The sequence below is a fragment of the Macrotis lagotis genome, chromosome 2, assembly GCF_037893015.1.
Source record: "Macrotis lagotis isolate mMagLag1 chromosome 2, bilby.v1.9.chrom.fasta, whole genome shotgun sequence".
Lineage (NCBI taxonomy): Eukaryota > Metazoa > Chordata > Mammalia > Peramelemorphia > Peramelidae > Macrotis > Macrotis lagotis.
The window spans coordinates 265,954,860-265,971,865 of record NC_133659.1 but is presented as its reverse complement, the minus strand read 5'-3'; the positions used below and the strand labels follow the sequence as shown (position 1 = coordinate 265,971,865).

At 34.5% G+C, this 17,006-nt stretch overlaps 1 protein-coding gene across 1 annotated transcript in view; it reads left to right on the top strand.

The window, feature by feature from the left end:
- LOC141512221 (uncharacterized) overlaps positions 1-17,006 on the top strand; it is a 62,246-nt gene that overhangs the window by 29,194 nt on the left and 16,046 nt on the right. The gene's annotated exons all lie outside the window — the stretch shown is intronic.

Genomic DNA, 17,006 nt, shown 5'->3' with positions numbered 1-17,006 from the left:
CACTTCATCCTTACCCTACCTATTTTCTATCTCTAGCTTTGAGAACAATAATAAAATAATCAACCCTTAGAAACTTTAGAGAGAACTATCAATTATCCTTACTCCACTTATCTTTGTAAATTCTCAGACCAAATTGCCCCTACCTGGCTACAATTGCCTATAGGTGTTGTATTCTTCCTTCAGGACTTAAGCTCTTGGAAGTTAGAGACTGCCTTGCTTCTTTTATTTATATATACTCAATGCTTTAGACAGTTTCTAGAACTTAGAAAGGAGGTGATTGGAGTGGAGAGTTAGATGAAGAAGGAAAATAATCTTAGATGTGAAAGATGTTTATGGAGAACAATGAAAACAGCATGTCCCCATGCTTCCTTACTCCTTCCTGAGGCAACCAAATTGGTGGATGACTATTTTTGAACTGTGGGGGGAACCCCATCATAGTTTTCCATGATCATGTTATTTCTCATTAGGGAGTCATTCTATTACATTATAAAATATTCTTTCTAAGAAAGGAAGTGACCCAGCAGTCAGTCTAATAATTCAGGCCTCATGGCATGTCTTGGCTCAAGAGTAGTGAGTTCCCATGGGTCTGTGAGGAATTTTATGAAATTCTGGGAGTTCCACTTCCACTCTGCATTCAAGATGTTTTCTGTGCTGGATAGGGATAGTTGTCTGCCTCAGTGCTATTGTAGTATAATTATATGTATTGTTATCTTATCCTTCCACCATATTATGAATTCCATGAGGGCAGGTGCTACCATCTTTGTATTTTTCTCAGTGCCTATCCCAGTGATTTGTATACAGTAAGTACTAAGTTTTGCATTTTAATTATATTGTAATCCTTCTCTCCCCCCAAAATTCTTGAAGTTTTTCCAGAACTTGATGGTTTTGATTGACTGCTTAAGAAATTATATGTCCAAATATATGTATATATATGTATATATATGTATACACACACACACACACACACACACACAAACACATACATATACACATATACATACATATATTCCAGTCTCTTGCTAAGGGATCCACTATGTCATTCTATTATTGTTAGGGTATGTTTTATTTAGATATGATGGAACAAGATTTTCATGTTCCTAGTATAGTTGGAGGTGGGATGGAGTGTATGCTGAGTTTAAGTGGGTGTGAGACAAAATCGATACTCCTGGGGGAGAGAGGGAATTCATTTATTCATCCCTCCTTGCCTTTCCCTCTTAGAATCCCAAATTCTTTTCAAAATTTAGCCCAAATTGTTATTTTTTGAGAACATTCTTGAACCCCACCAGCTTTTAGTGCTTCCCCCAGTAACTTTGCATCTATTTTCTACATATATATTATATATATAATATATATATATATATATATATATATACACACACACATTGTCTCATCATTATCATCATCATCATAGCAGGTAGCATTTATAAAGCACTATAAGTTTTATGGAGCATTCTACGATCATTTAGCCTCACAAGCTGAAAGGAAGGCTCTCTTTTTACAGATAAGGAAACAAAGTGAGAGGTTATTCAACTTTTCAACTTGCCCAGGGATAAATACTTAGTTAAGACTGGAGGCAGGATTCAGACTCAGCTCTTCTTAACTTTAAATCCAGCACTCTTTTCATTACACTATCTAGAATGAACTTATGAACTTCCTTGAGCATATCAACTGTATTTGTTCTTTGTATCCCTAGTGCCTAGTATACTATAGAAGTTTTATCATCTATCTATCTATCTATCTATCTATCTATCTATCTATCTATCTATCCATCTATCTATCTATTCTGCCTTTCTCCTATGTACCAGGCATCATCTAAGTGTAACAAATAGCCAACAAAAATGACAATAATAATGACAATGACATTCCCAGTCTTCACAGAGCTTACATTCTATTGTTGAGGAGTAGGAAAACAATTTGTACAGAGAGAAAGCCAAAATACAAATAAAGTAAATGCAAATTAATTTAGAAATTGAAAGTTGTGGCAACTAGGGAATCAGAATAGGCCTTGTTAAGAGGTGGCACTAAAGGAAGTTTCTTCCAGAGTGTCTTGACAATGGTCACACTTCTCTCCTTTTTAAACAAAATTATATTTTTCTAATATAAAAAAAAATTTTAACCTTCGTTTTGTAAAATTTCAAATTCCTAGTTCTCTCTCTCTCCCTCCCTCCCATTCCCCATTCTTGAGAAAGCAGGAAATTTGATATAGATTATGTACAGTCATAAAAAAATTTTCTTATTGGCCATGTTGCAAAAGAAAACAAAAAGCCCCCAAACCCAGGTAAAATGAAGTATAAAATGCATGCTTTGATTTTCAATCACACTCCATCAGTTCTTTGACTGGAGGTGGAAAAATTTATCAAAAACCCTTCAGAATTGTCTAAGATCACTGTTTTGCTGAGAATAGCTAAGTCATTCATAGTTGAGTATTGTATAATATTGTTGCAACTATGTTTCTTTGATTTTTTTTCATTTCGCTTTTCATCTGTTCATGTAAGTCTTTGGAAGTTTTTCTCATAGCATCCTGCTCATCATTTCTTATAGCACAATAGTATTCCAACACAAATATGTAACACAACATATTCAGTCATTTCCCAATTGGTGTGCATCATTTTAATTTCCAATTCTTTTTTTACCACAAAATAATTGCTATAAATATTTTCCTACAAATAATGTACTTGTCCTTTTTTAAAAAAATATCTTTGGGATATAGATCTTATGGAGCTGGATCAAAGGGTATACACAATTTTATAGCCTTTTGGACCTAATTCCAAATTGTTTTCCAGAATGGCTGGAACAATTCATAATTCCACCAAGAGCATATTAATATCCTGATTTTTCCACATCTCTTCCAATATTTCTCATTTTACTTTACTATTACATTATCCAATACGAGAGGCCATATGGGATGACACCTAAGAGTTGTTTTTAATTTGCCTTTCTCTAAGCAATAGTGATTTAAAGTCTTTTTATATGATTATAGATGGCACTGATTTCTTCTGAAAATTGCTTCTTCATATTCTATGACCATTTATCCACTGGGGAAATGACAATTAGATTCTTAGCAATTTGACTCAGTTTCTATATATTTGAGAAATGAAACCTTTATCAGAGAAACTTCCTGTCAAAAATTTCCCCCCCAGCTTTTTTGTTTTTCTTCTAATCTTGGCTATATTGGATTTGTTTGTACAAAACTTGATTAATTTAATCAAAATTATTCATTTTACAATCTGCAGTGCTCTCTATTTCTTGTTTGAGCACAAAATTTTTCCCTTATCCATATATATCTAAAGGATAAGCAATTCCATGTTCCTCTAATTTGCTTATGACATCACCCTTTATGTCTAAATCATGTACCCATTTTGACCTTATCTTGGTATATGGTATATGTTGGTAGATTGGTCTATACCTATTTTCTGCCAAACTACTTCTAATTTTTATCAACAATTTTGTCAAAATAGTAAGTTTTTTAGACTTTCCTCTCTTATAAAATGATATTAGCCCCAAGATCTATAACTCCTAAAAGTAACCTTTGGTTACTACTTAGCCTTCTACTTTTCATAATTCCCTCCTTCATAACTCTGCTCTTCTTCATTGTAACTTGTAATCATATGAGACCCTCTGATTTACACAAGCCTTTTTTTCCTAATCTCGTTATTCTTAGCTTCATATCATTTGACTTGCTGCTTTGGTGATTTACTAACCACCAACCCTAGAGTCCCTAATCCTCTAGATGAAGGCTTTTTAATCATTTTATGCCATGATATCTTTTGACAATCTGATGAAGCTTATAGATCGCTTCTCAGAATAATGCTTTTAAATGCATAATACAAAATGTATAGGATTACCAATTATACTCAACCAATTATACTAAAATACAGTTATTAAAATATTTTTAAAGCAAATTTATATATTCCAGTTAAAGGATCCTAGCTTTAGCCTTTCTTAGTTCCTAATCACTATCATCCATAGATAATTTCTCCTATTCAGGGCCTATTCAATGAATTCTTCATTAGACCTCCCCATTAATTAATCAACTTCCTTAGACCTTATATAGAACTTATTTTAAATTATTATCTAATTAATTAACCAAATAACTAATATTTATTAAGGACCAACTAGGATACCAGGCACTACTCTAGATGCTACAGAAACAGATATTGTACAATAGAATGGACGACCTCTATTCACATAATTGGAAAGGCAACAAGTTCATACATAAATACGAATTAAATAAATACAAATATACCCAAAGTAGTTAAATGTAGTTTGAGAGAGAGGGCTCTAATAGTTGAGGAATTAGGAAAGATTTTTTGTAGAATATGGTGCTTGAGTTACATCTTAAACCAGGGATGGAGAACCATTTTTCTACCCAGGGCCATTTGGATATTTATAACTTTCACAGGTCATACAAAATTATGAACTTAAAAATTAGCTTGCTACATATGGTCTAACATTTAATTAATTCATCCTAAAAAGTTCCTAGATTTGTTTAATTTAGAGTCTTGCCTGCCATTATCATGGCAGTGTCCCAGGCCTTGTATGGACTGCTTACTGGGTGTTCCCTACCCCTGTCTTAAAGGAAGAGAGATTCTCAGTCAATGCCTAGTACAATTGATTTATAAATATTTGTTGAATTGAAGAGGGAAAAAATGTGACCTCAGGCAATTCATGACCTATCTGGGTCTTAATTTTCTTATCTATAAAATGAAAGGACATTAGACTATGTAGTTTCTAAGATCCCTTTCAACTCAGAATCTATAAATTGAGGTCATATTGTATGACCTCTAAGGTCTATTCAAATTCTATACAGTATTTATTATCCAAACTCCAATACCCCATGATTTAGCACAACTTGATAGGACCACTACTTATGATTGGATTAGCATTTATGGACACTTGTCTACTAGGCTATGTAAGTAAGTTACAGGGAAGCATAGACAATGGATATTTAAGTCAATTCTACCCCCATGTAGATAAAGAAATACATCATATAGATAGAAATATTCATTTAATAAAATTATTTTTTAAAAAATTTTAAATGTGCTATTTTTATATCTACATCAAATATCTTTCTTCCTTCTTATACCCAGAGTCATCCTTTGCAACAAAGTCCAAAGTATAGTAATAAACCATTATATTCACTTGGCTTCCCCAACTGGTGAGCATGTAATCTTTTTCCAGTTGTTTTCTGCCATAAAATGGGCAGCTTTAAATAGTTTGAGAGGATGTGGGATTTTTCTAGCTATTACTTGCTTTGGGTATTTATCTAAAAGTAGGATATTTGAGTTATTGAAAATGGACATTTTAGGCACTTCCTTAGTCTAATTCCAAAAATCTTTTAACAACCTTTGGGAAATATCTTGTGATCTTAGTAAAGTTCTTCATAATGAAAATGAATTATTACCAACTTCATTGGTTGCCTCAAGGATCTTATTGACTTTGAAACTCAATTGCCCTTGAAGATTCGCTGGTGAGGTAGGACAAAAATCTACACTGGCAAGTCTCCACAGAGTCCTTAGTTATTAATCTAATAGCTTTCATCACTGTAAGTACTATATTCACTGAGATGTTTACTTGTGAAGTCAGTGGAGGGAAGATGCCTTATATTCATTCTCACCTTCTTTACCTGGTTGAGAAGAAAATAATATGATAGTCCCAGAAGTCTCAGTGAAGCCTTAAATTTTAATAGCTGAGAACTACAGATTTTTGAGACACCCTATGATTCCATGATGAGGTGACAATTCCAAAATGATTTTATTTTAAACCTCTGAACAGGATTTCCATTCTTGAGGTAAGAGGCTAATAGATATGATGAGCTATTCTTTCACCTAGTTTCTCAGGCCAGGAACTAGATTAACTTTAAGGGTTTAAAAAATGCTTCCAAGATATTGATAGATATATCAGGTTACACTTGCAACTTTACATTTGCATACCAGTGCAGAGAAGCATGTACCAGCAAGTTATAATTACTTGATTTCCATACACAACTGGATGTACCTGAAAATTGGCAGATGTTTTTGTTTGCTTTTTTAAATTAGGTACTAAGGGGGGGGGTAGCTTCCATGTGCCGCAAAAATGAAAAGATTAACCCCTCTACTCTCCAGGTCTGAGAAACATGACATTTCCCCTCATGATTAGCCAAATGTTTAATTCCTTATTCTTTCCCAAAATAAAATAAATGTACCTGCATATGTCTCTTTTTGTCTCCAAGTTATGAGGACATTAGTATATCCTTTCTCTTCGTGCAACCCCTAAGAAACTGCAAGAAATCTAAAACTAGAGAAGTTTGATTCCAAAAGGAGATGCAGGTGGAGACAGGGTGGAGAAGCACACCTATTTTTAGGTTCTCTAAGTGTTTGGCACAGACTCCTGAAAATTTAACTCTTTAGTCAATGAGAATGGTATTTTGACCATGGAGAGACACTTGGCAAGCTAGGGCTTGTTTTAATGGAACAGCTCAGGATTTCTCTGAAGAGCTTCCAGATTTTCTGAAGCACCTGTGTGAATCATTCAACTTTCTCTTAGTGTATCTAAAAATGCAGCATTTGAAAAAATCCATCCCACTGTCTATCTTTTGTATGTTATAAAACATTTGATATTAAATTCTATGATGATGAAGACTCAATGAGTGAGTGATTTATCTCATGTCTTGCTTGGCCTTTGTCCCTAATCTGTGTGTCTACTGGTATCTGTCAGCCTATTCATAGGATTTAGATCTGAAAAGAGCTTCATGAGATGAGCAGAACCAGAAAAACATTGTACACCCTGACAGCAAAATGGGGGTGATGATCAACCTTGATAAACTTGCTCATTCCATCAGTGCAACAATCAGGGACAATTTTGGGCTGTCTGCGATGGAGAATACCATCTGTATCCAGAGAAAGAATAGTGGAGTTTAAACAAAGACCAAAGACTATTACCTTTAACTTAGAAAACAACTGTTACCTTATTAAGTAATTTTGCTATCTCTTTATTTTTCTTCCTTAAGGATGATTTCTCTTTTATCACATTCAACTTAGATCACTGTATACCATGGAAACAATGTAGAGACTAATAGAGTGCCTTCTGTGGGAGTGGGGGAAGGGAAGCAGGATTAGGGGGGAAATTGTAAAACTCAAAATAAATAAAATCTTTCTAAAAAAAGGAGCTTCAGAGGCCATCCATTTCAACCCTCTTATTTAATGAACTGAGGGAAAACAGGCTAGATTAGGTAACTTGCCCAAGGTCACTCAGTTAAGTAGCAGTCAGGATTCCCATTTAGGTCTTTTGACTTCAAATCCCATATCTGTACTAGAATCTAAGCCTCAAGATTGCTTTCTTTTTTTTTTAGGTTTTTGCAAAGCAAATAGGGTTAAGTGGCTTGCCCAAGGCCACACAGCTAGGTAATTATTAAGTGTCTGAGACCGAATTTGAACCCAGGTACTCCTGACTCCAGGGCTGGTGCTCTATCCACTGCATCACCTAGCCGCCCCTCAAGATTGCTTTCTTCCTGTAATATTCCTCCCAACTTTTCTTCTCCATGTTCAATCTCTGGCAAGCTTCACTAGTCCAAGAACCTCCTACACCTATATAATTTTTTCTTTCTTATTTGATTCTTCTTCTCTTAATGTCTTCTTCCACAATCTTTTCTCACCAAAGTAAGAAGTAGCCATGTCAGAATCTCACTCTCTTTCATAAATGAACAAATAGAAAATCCCTATGCTATGAGGATATCAAAGTATCCTTGAAAATTCAATAAATAAATTGCATTGGAAATGGATCTTTATCACAGATGAAGCTATTATATATATATATATACATACATATATATATATATATATATATATATATATATATATATATATAGAGAGAGAGAGAGAGAGAGAGAGAGAGCATTCATAGTATCATAGTCTTAGAGCAAAGGTCTTAACCTGAAATCTGAATTTTAAAAGTATGTATGTTTTAGTAACCATTTTCCAACATAATTGGTTTCCTTTGTAATCCTGAGTCTTATTTTATGCATTAAAATATTATCCTAAGAAAGAATCCATAGGAGTCATCAAACTGCTTCTGAGTTGCCATTTCATGTCTTTTCTACATTTATATCATCTTTCATATATGTCCTCTTCTTTGTACTCACAGTTACCTCTGTGGTTCAAGCCTCATCTCCTTTTGCATGGACTATCACATTGATATCCATATCCTAACCCTCCCCCCACTCTACTTTATCCTCCATATAGCTGACAAAGTGATTTTACTTGTTTAAATCTAACCATGTCATCACCCTGGCTTAATAAATTCAAGTGACTTCCTGTTATTTTCAAGATCAAATATAAAACCTTTCGTTTGATATTTAAAGCTCTATATAACATAGCCCTTTCCTACCTTTTCAGGCTTCTCTTGCTTTATTCTCTTTTATATTCTTTATGAACTAAGCTGACTGGTCTGCTTACTGTTCTTTTTCAATTTAAATTTATTTATTATTCTAACTATATGCAAAAATAATTTTTAACATTTATTTTTTGTAAGATTTTAAGAGTTCCACATTTTTCTCCCTCCTTTTTCTTCTTCTCTTGACAATGAGTAATCTGATGTAACTTATACCTGTATAACTATGTTAAAAAATATCTGCATAGTAGTCATGTAGGGAAAGATGAATCAGAACAAAAGGGAACAAAAAAAACCATGAGAAGTTGGAAAATAAAAACAAAACAAAGCATAAAACAAAAATTTAATGTAAAGTAGTATGCTTTTGGTCTGCATTCAGACTCCAGTCCTTTCTCTAGATGTGATTGATATTTTCCATCACAAGTCCTTTACAATTGTCTTTGATTATTGTACTGCTGAGGAGAATTAAGTCCATCATATTTGATCATCAAACTTGTGCATAATGTTCTCTCCTGGTTCACTTCACTCAGCATTAGTTCATCAGTCTTTCCAGGCTTTTCTGATGGCTAGATGTTGTTGATTTCTTAGAGAACAATAGTGTTCTATCACAATCATATCCCATAATTTTTTCAGCCATTCCCCAATTGATGATCAGCTCATTTTCCAATTCTTGTCACCACAAAGAGAACTGCTAAAGATATTTTTGATCTTGTGTGTCTTTTCCCCTTTTTATGATCTCTTTGTAATATAGACCTAGTAGCAATATTACTGGATCATAGAGTATGTACAGTTTTATTGCCCTTTGAGTTTAGTTCCAAATTGCTCTACAAAAAGGTTGAATCAGTTCATAATTCCACCAACAATGCTTTAATGTTCCAGATTTCCAATATCCTCTTCAATGCTGATCATTTTCCTTTTTAGTCATATTGGCCAATCTGATTGATGTAAGATAGTACCTCAGAGTTGTTTTAATGTGCATTTCTCTAATCAATAATAACTTAGAGTATTTTTTCATATGACTATATATATAATATATATGGCTTTAATTTCTTCATCTAAAAACTGCCTTTTTATATCATTTGACCATTTATCAAATGGGGAATTACATATTATTTTAAATTTGACTCAGTTCTCTCTATGTTTGTTGTCATTTTCTATCCCTGGATCACTGCCCTGTGAGAGTCAGTTCAAGGTGGCAGCTAGATGGCACAGTGGATAGAGCACTGGCCCTGAAGTCAGGAGGACCTGAGTTCAAATCCAGATTCAGACACTTAATAATTCCCTAGCTGTGTGATCTTGGGCAAATCACTTTACCCAATTGCCTTGCAACCCCCCCCCCCAAAAAAAAGAGTCAATTCAAATCTTGTCTTCTGATGGAGACCCTTCCTTATCCTCTTGACTACTGTATCCCTCCTCTCTAAGGATACCATCTATCTACTCTGAATGAATGTTACATATACTTAACTATTTAAATATTATATTGTATGCTAGATTTTAAGGTCCTTGAGAGTAGAGAATATTTTTCTTTTCTGTGTATCTCTATCACTTGAGAAACTAGGTAGAACTTTAATGAACTTCTAGGCCTAGTCTGAGGAAGATCTGAGTTCAAATGCCACCTCAGACACTTCCTAGCTATGTGACCCTGGTCAAGTTACCTGATCTATCAGCCTCAATTCTCTTAAATGTAAAATGGGACTATTACTAGCACCTACCCCATAGTGTTGTTTTCAAGATCAAATGAGATAATTGCCTGGCATATAATAATTTTTAATAGATGCTTATTCCATTTCCCCACTTAATACAGTGACTGACACATAGTAAGTGGTTTATAAATATTGGTTGATGGATAGATGGAAGGATGTAGGGCTGTTACACAGAGAAGAACAGGAAAGAAAAGTACAGCTGACTATTTAGGACTTAAAAACATATTTGAAGTTCTTTCTTAAGAGGATGGATGCAAATGCTCTAAGAAGACAGCTGCTTGTTTAATAAAGAATGATAAAGTAGTGCTGTAGCTCTTAGTTAAGAGCTAATACAGTAAGGGTAGAGAAAGGGAGTAGTAGTAGTAGTAGTAGTAGTAGTAGTAGTAGTAGTAGTAGTAGTAGTAGTAGTAGAGCTACATGCTCAGGGGTACTGAGGCAGCTATTTGTTAGCATGTTAATAGTAATAGAGAGGTTTATTGTTTTCCTGAGGCATGTATCCAAGACATTACAGAGAACCTCCCAAAATTTATCAAAACAGATGTTGGTTTTCTACTCCTGGTACTTCACATGGGCACAAATGGCAATGCCTGAAGCAACCTGGAAAGTATTGCCAATGACTATGAAATATTAGGCAAGAAGCTGAAGACCAATGAGGCACAATCTGTCTTTCTCACTGTTTCCCATTGAAGGTGAAAGACTGACTTGGCAAGTGAACAGTTTGCTAAGAATGGGGCTTCTGAGAATGGGATTTGAGTATCTGCATCACAGCTTAAGTAAAATATAATAGGCATGACAGGTTTCAATGGTGGGATATACCTAACAATGGTGAAAAAGTGCATTTGCAAGATACCTGACTTTCCTGACTCCAAACCTGTTGCTTGTGCCACCCAGAAGTTTTAGCTATAATGAAATAAATAAGAATATCCAGAAATATCCAGAAATTTATAGGAGACAAAAGCAAAAAGATGAGCCAGTAGTACAGCCTTTGCTCCTAAATATCTATAAACAGATGCCCATAATTCAAGTAACAAACAAGAGGAACTCAAAAACCTGATGCAAAAAAGGGAAATTTGAGACTTAATTGGATGAACCAAAAACTGGAATATGACTGTAGTTGAATACATTCTTCAAAAATAGGTAAAATGATAGATAAAAGAGTTTGAGGAGGGAGATAGGAGTAACTTTCTCTCTTAAGAAGGTATATTAATGTGAGAAAATCTAGAACCTCAAAGAAGAATATATGATAGAGAGCATTTGGCTGAAGTCCCATGAAAGAAGCAAGAGATTTTGTCATTGAAATACACTAAAGAATACCTAGATAATCATCTTCATTTCTCTATCATAACACCTTCATCCTAAAACTTCACCTTGGCCCTGAACTTCACACATTGGGAATACATTCTGCTCCAGTGACTTCTCATTCTCATTGAATGGCTCCTTCCAGAACCTCCATTTAAGGAAAATACTTAGGTCAGTCATGTGGTATTCTTCATTGGCCTGCCTACTATGCCCATGAACCCAAATCCTTTGTCCCCCAACTCCCTTTTTCAGCTTCCTTTTAGGGTGTTGTTTCTTTCCCATTAGAATGTAAGTTTACTGAGGACAATGAGTGTCCCTCTACACACACACACACACACACACACACACACACACACACACACACACACACGGGGGGGAAAAGAGAGAGAGAGAGAGAGAGAGAGAGAGAGAGAGAGAGAGAGAGAGAGAGAGAGAGAGAGAGAGTGAGTCAGTGCTTAGCATTGTTTTTTGAACACAGTAAGTCCTTAATAGATACTAGTTGACTGACTGGAAACAAATGAGGAATCTGACAGTTATGATCTAATAAGTGATGAGGGACTTTAGTTAACTAGATATCTGCTGAAATTCACTCTGATAAAAAAAAACAGAGCAGCTAATAAATAGCTCTTTGATTTTTCCTTAATGATAATTTCATCATTCAAAATATTGACCTGGAGAAATTCTGTTCTTTATCTGATTCTTGTTAACAGGGAGGAACTGGTTGCTGGGCATAGAAATGATCAGGGCCACGAGGAGGATGTGAATTATTTCTCATAAAGTTTGTGATTAAAAAAAAGAGAATATCTTAGTATAATCTGAGATGTATCCTAGATTTTGGGAAGGCAGATTTCATAGAGCTGAGAGGAAGGACAGAGAGAATCTCATGAACTAAAATTCTACAGGCGAAATCCCATGAGGAATAGGATATACTTAATAAATTTGTAAAACACAAAAAAAAGCACAAGAAGGAGGAAAAAATGGGATTTGCCTGAAGAGACTAATGTAAAAGTTGATGGAATTCACAAACTAACTTGGATTTTTAAAAGAAATGTCCAAAAGTTGGAAGCAAGGTCAAATATCAGAGGATGAATCTAAGGGCATAGTACCTGTGTGTGTGTGTGTGTGTGTGTGTGTGTGTGTGTGTGTGTGTGTGTGTGTGTAAAGTCTAATAAAAATATCCACAGTGCTGAAGTCCAGAATGAACTGAGACTGCTAAAGGAAACTGGAAAAGAAAAAGATCGTATTTTTTAAAGCTATCCTGAGAGAAAAAGGATCAGTGTATGAATAGGACCTTTTCCTGGAGTAGATAAAATAATGATCACTTACTAGAGAGAGAAGGAAGAACTGCTCAGTTACAATTTTGCTTCTGTTTTCTCTGTCAAGAATGACGTTTACATGGGAAATAACAGGACAAAAATGGCTAATGGGAGCTGATAACCATAAGGCAAGCCAGGATAGAGTAAGAAAGCACCTATTTGCCCTTGATGAATTCAGGTCACCAGATTTAGCCAAACTATATCCTCACATACTGAAAGAACTGGCAGGTGCGATTGCTGAACCACTGTCAGCAATAACTGAAAGAGCAAGAAAAATGGAAATATAACACAGCATTGGAGAAGGGTAAATTCCAAAACCTGGAAGAGGACTGAATCTGCAAAAGATAGGGCAAGGAGTGTGACTTCCATTTCTTAGAACATTCTAGAATAGATCATTAAAGAGATGGTTGGTGACCATATGGAAAGGGAAGCAGTGGTCACAGAGAACCAGAATGACTTCACCAAGATCAGCTCATGCAAGACTAACCTCTGTTCCCTTATAGGAAAAAAAAAGAAAGAAAAGAAAAGGTTACTAAACTAAATGGCATATAAGGGCAATGCAGTAAATATAGCTTATCTAGATTTTAGAAAATTTTTGTTAAAGTAGAGGATAGGAGGTGTGAGCTAGATGATAATATAATTAAATGGGTTCATAACTACATGAATTTTTTATTGTAATCTAGTCAATTCAGCCAGGTATGACTTTTCCCTCACTCCATTTGAGTTTTTCTTAGCAAAGACTCTAGAGTGGTTTGTCATTTGCTTCTCCAGTTCATTTTTTAGATGAGGAACCTAAAACAAGCAAGATTAGGTGATTGGCCCAGGCTCACACAGTTCATAAGAGTCTGAGACCAGATTTGAATTCAAGAAGATGAATCTTCCTGCCTTCAGGCCCAGTATTCTAACCATTGTGCCATCTAGCTATCCATAACTAATTAGATGATTGGACTCAAATAGTTTAATGTCAATAGACCAGTAGTTCTCTAGCAGAGTATTCTAGGAACTGTATTTTACTTTATGCTATTTAATGTTGTTGTTGTTGTTGTTAAATAACTGTCTTGTATAAAGGCATAAATGTCATTCTTATTTAATTTTCCAATGACTCAAAACCAAGAAAGATAATTAATGCAATGCATGGTAGAGTCAGGTCCAAAAGAGGTCTTGACAAACTAGAGCACTGGACTCTAAATGTTTTTGACTTTGTACTCTAGTCAGTAAAAAAATGTTAAGCATGCACTATTCCCAAATATATAAAATATATAGAGACTCTTATACCAATAATTGTGTCATAAAACTTATTCAAAATAGGTGTTAAAAAGAATGAAATGAAGATAACAAATTTATTAATGATAAAACATCATTAAATACTATTATTGATAATTATATTTTTGTGAGAGCAATGCAATTTAATATGCTTCATTGTTTTTTTAAACTCTTAGATCAACCCTTAATGTGATACAACCATTTAAATGTCTGATTTCAAGTTCCATTTTCTTGTGTTTGGTTTTATTGGTTGCATAGTTGAAAAAAAACCATCTCATAAATATATGTAGACTTCAATAGAAGTGCATCATTGACTGCACTTACTAAACTATGATAATAATATTCCAATCTCATACATAAATTATGCAAAAGTTTTTGTTGAATTTCAGCTAGTACACTTCCACTTTCCCTTATGGAAATTGTTGTAATAAATTAATCAGAGGGTGTTGATTTTTTATGTATTTACATCTGAGTTCAAAAGTCATTGAAGCTCTTCAACTGGAAAATTTTAAGACAAATTACAAAGTTCAGTTACTAATTTTTTTCAAAGTGCACACATGAGAATTTTTGTATAACATGCATACATTGTTTTAAATCATCCAAAGTAGCTAGGAAGACAGTATACACAAGCAATGTCAAATAATACAGAGAAAGAGAGGTCAATAAACATGAGAATTAAGAAAATTCCATGAGATTTAACAATAATGCATCATTGGTAACTTTGTAGAGAGCAGTTTCAGTTGAGTGAGGAGTCAGAGTAATGAATGTTGAATTGGAGAGATGATAAGTATCCTCAAAGAAATAGGGTTGCTTTGTAACTCCTTGTAAAAGGATTAGGTTGGTACAGAAGATTATTGTAATGAATTGTGTGATTAATATCACAAAGCATCTATATCTGCTTACTTTATGCTACTTACTGTTTCCCACACATAAAAGTGTGTGTATGGAGGTACCTAATTTACCATCCATTACTCCAGAACACAAATTTCTTCTGCTGAAGGCACCTTGGAGAAGCCAGGAAGTATTCTAGATGGGAAAAGTCAAAAGAGTGTGGAACATGGAGTCAGGAAGACATGAATTCAAATCCTGATTTTTTTGACTGTGACCCTGAGCAAATCACTTAACCCATGTCTCAGTTTCTTAATCTGTAAAATGGGTAATATAACACCTAACTCACGGGGTTGATCTGAGAATCAAATGAAATGGTATATTTAAATTACTTTGTAAACCTTGAAGTGAAATATAAAGAGTAGCTATTGTTTTTTAATTATTATTATTATTATTATTATTTATTATTATTATTATTACTATTTTGTGGGGCAGGATGTGAGGATAATTTTATCTGTACGTAAATTTTGGCTATCCAAGTAGATTATTATCATCCTAAGGTGTCTTCACCAGACTGAGTGTGGAAATGCTGTTGTAAGGAGGTAATAACATGATTAATATCACTAGAAAGGTGGAATATAATGCATATTCCCACTGTCCAATTGGTTTATCTCATATTAGCTGGGATTTGACTACAGACTGCCATAAAGCTATGACCTTCACTTTGGTGACCACTTGGGTTAGGACATTGAGTTGAAATTTATAAAAAAAGATGAATTCAAAAGGATCAATGAAAAGTTTAAACTTTAGTGTAAAGATCAATTCATGAGGCAGCTAGGTGGCACAGTGGATAGAGCACTGGCCCTGGAGTCAGAAGTACCTGAGTTCAAATCCAACCTCAGACACTAATTACCTAGCTATGTGGCCTTGGGCAATCCACTTAACCCCATTGCCTTGCAAAAGCAAAACTAAACTAAAAAAAGATCAATTTACAAGTACAAAATGGGAGACATAACTTAGATAGCAGGTGTTTTGAATAAGATCTAGGGAGTTTCGTGGACTGCAAGTTCAATGAGTCACAAAGGAATATGTTAAGATAAGTAAAATTTCTAAGAACAGAAAGGCATAGTAACCCAATCTTTCCTTGTTTGAAATACTGTGTTGAGTTCTGGGAACTGAAAATTAGGGAAGGATATTGATAAAGTGGAAGGTATCCAGAGAGAACAAGCAGGATGGTGAAGGAGATTGAGTCTGTGCCATGTGAGGAGGAAATGTAAGAAATGAGGACATCAGAAGTCTCAGAGATGACATGATCACTTCTTCATTACTTTCCAGACTCTTCAACTTTATTATAACTTTATTATAACTATTTTTATTATAACTTTATTTTTCCAACTGCATGCAAAGATAGTTTTCAACAATCATTTTTTGTAAGGGTTTTGGTTCCCTATATTTCTCCTTCCCTCCCCTCTCCCCTTGACAGCAAGTAATCTAATACAGATTTATATGTATGACTATGTAAAACAAATCATGTAATAGAAGAATTAGAACCAAAAGAGAAAAACATGAGAGGGAAAATATAAAACATAAAACAAATTTTAAAAATTGAAAATAGTATGATCATAGTTTTTTCTCTGGATATGGATGGCATTTTCATCCCAAGTCCTTTAGAATAGTCTTTGATCATTGTACTGATCTACAACTTCTATTTTAAGGAGAGTCTCTGGGCCAGCTATGCTCCATTTTCTTCTCCAGGATCATCTCTTGACTTTCTAAAATTCTTTCTCTATGCCCTGTGAGTGAAGCTTCCTTGCCTCCATTTCCCAGGTTTTCACCTTCCTTTTATGTATTGTCTTTTCTCATTAGAATGTTAGCTCTTTGAAGGCAAGAACTGTTTTGTTTTATATTTGTATTTCCAGTGCTTAGGACAGTGTCTGGCATGTAATAAATGATTAATAAATCTTTGTTGACTGATAATTGATATGTGATACAAAGAAACTAATTTAGGTTTGATATCCTCTCTTCTTGTGCATGATGATGTTAGTCTTTCATTCTAGAAGACCAAACTTCCCGTGGAACTTGAAGCTCCATGAGCTTCATTGTCCTCCATGCTAGTAAAAAGGCATGGAAATGGGGATGGGAAATGAAGCATCATATGTGAAGAATAGAAAGTAGAGCAGAATGGTGAATCATTGAGTCAATGGATTGTAGTAGTGTGTGAGAAGCCTGG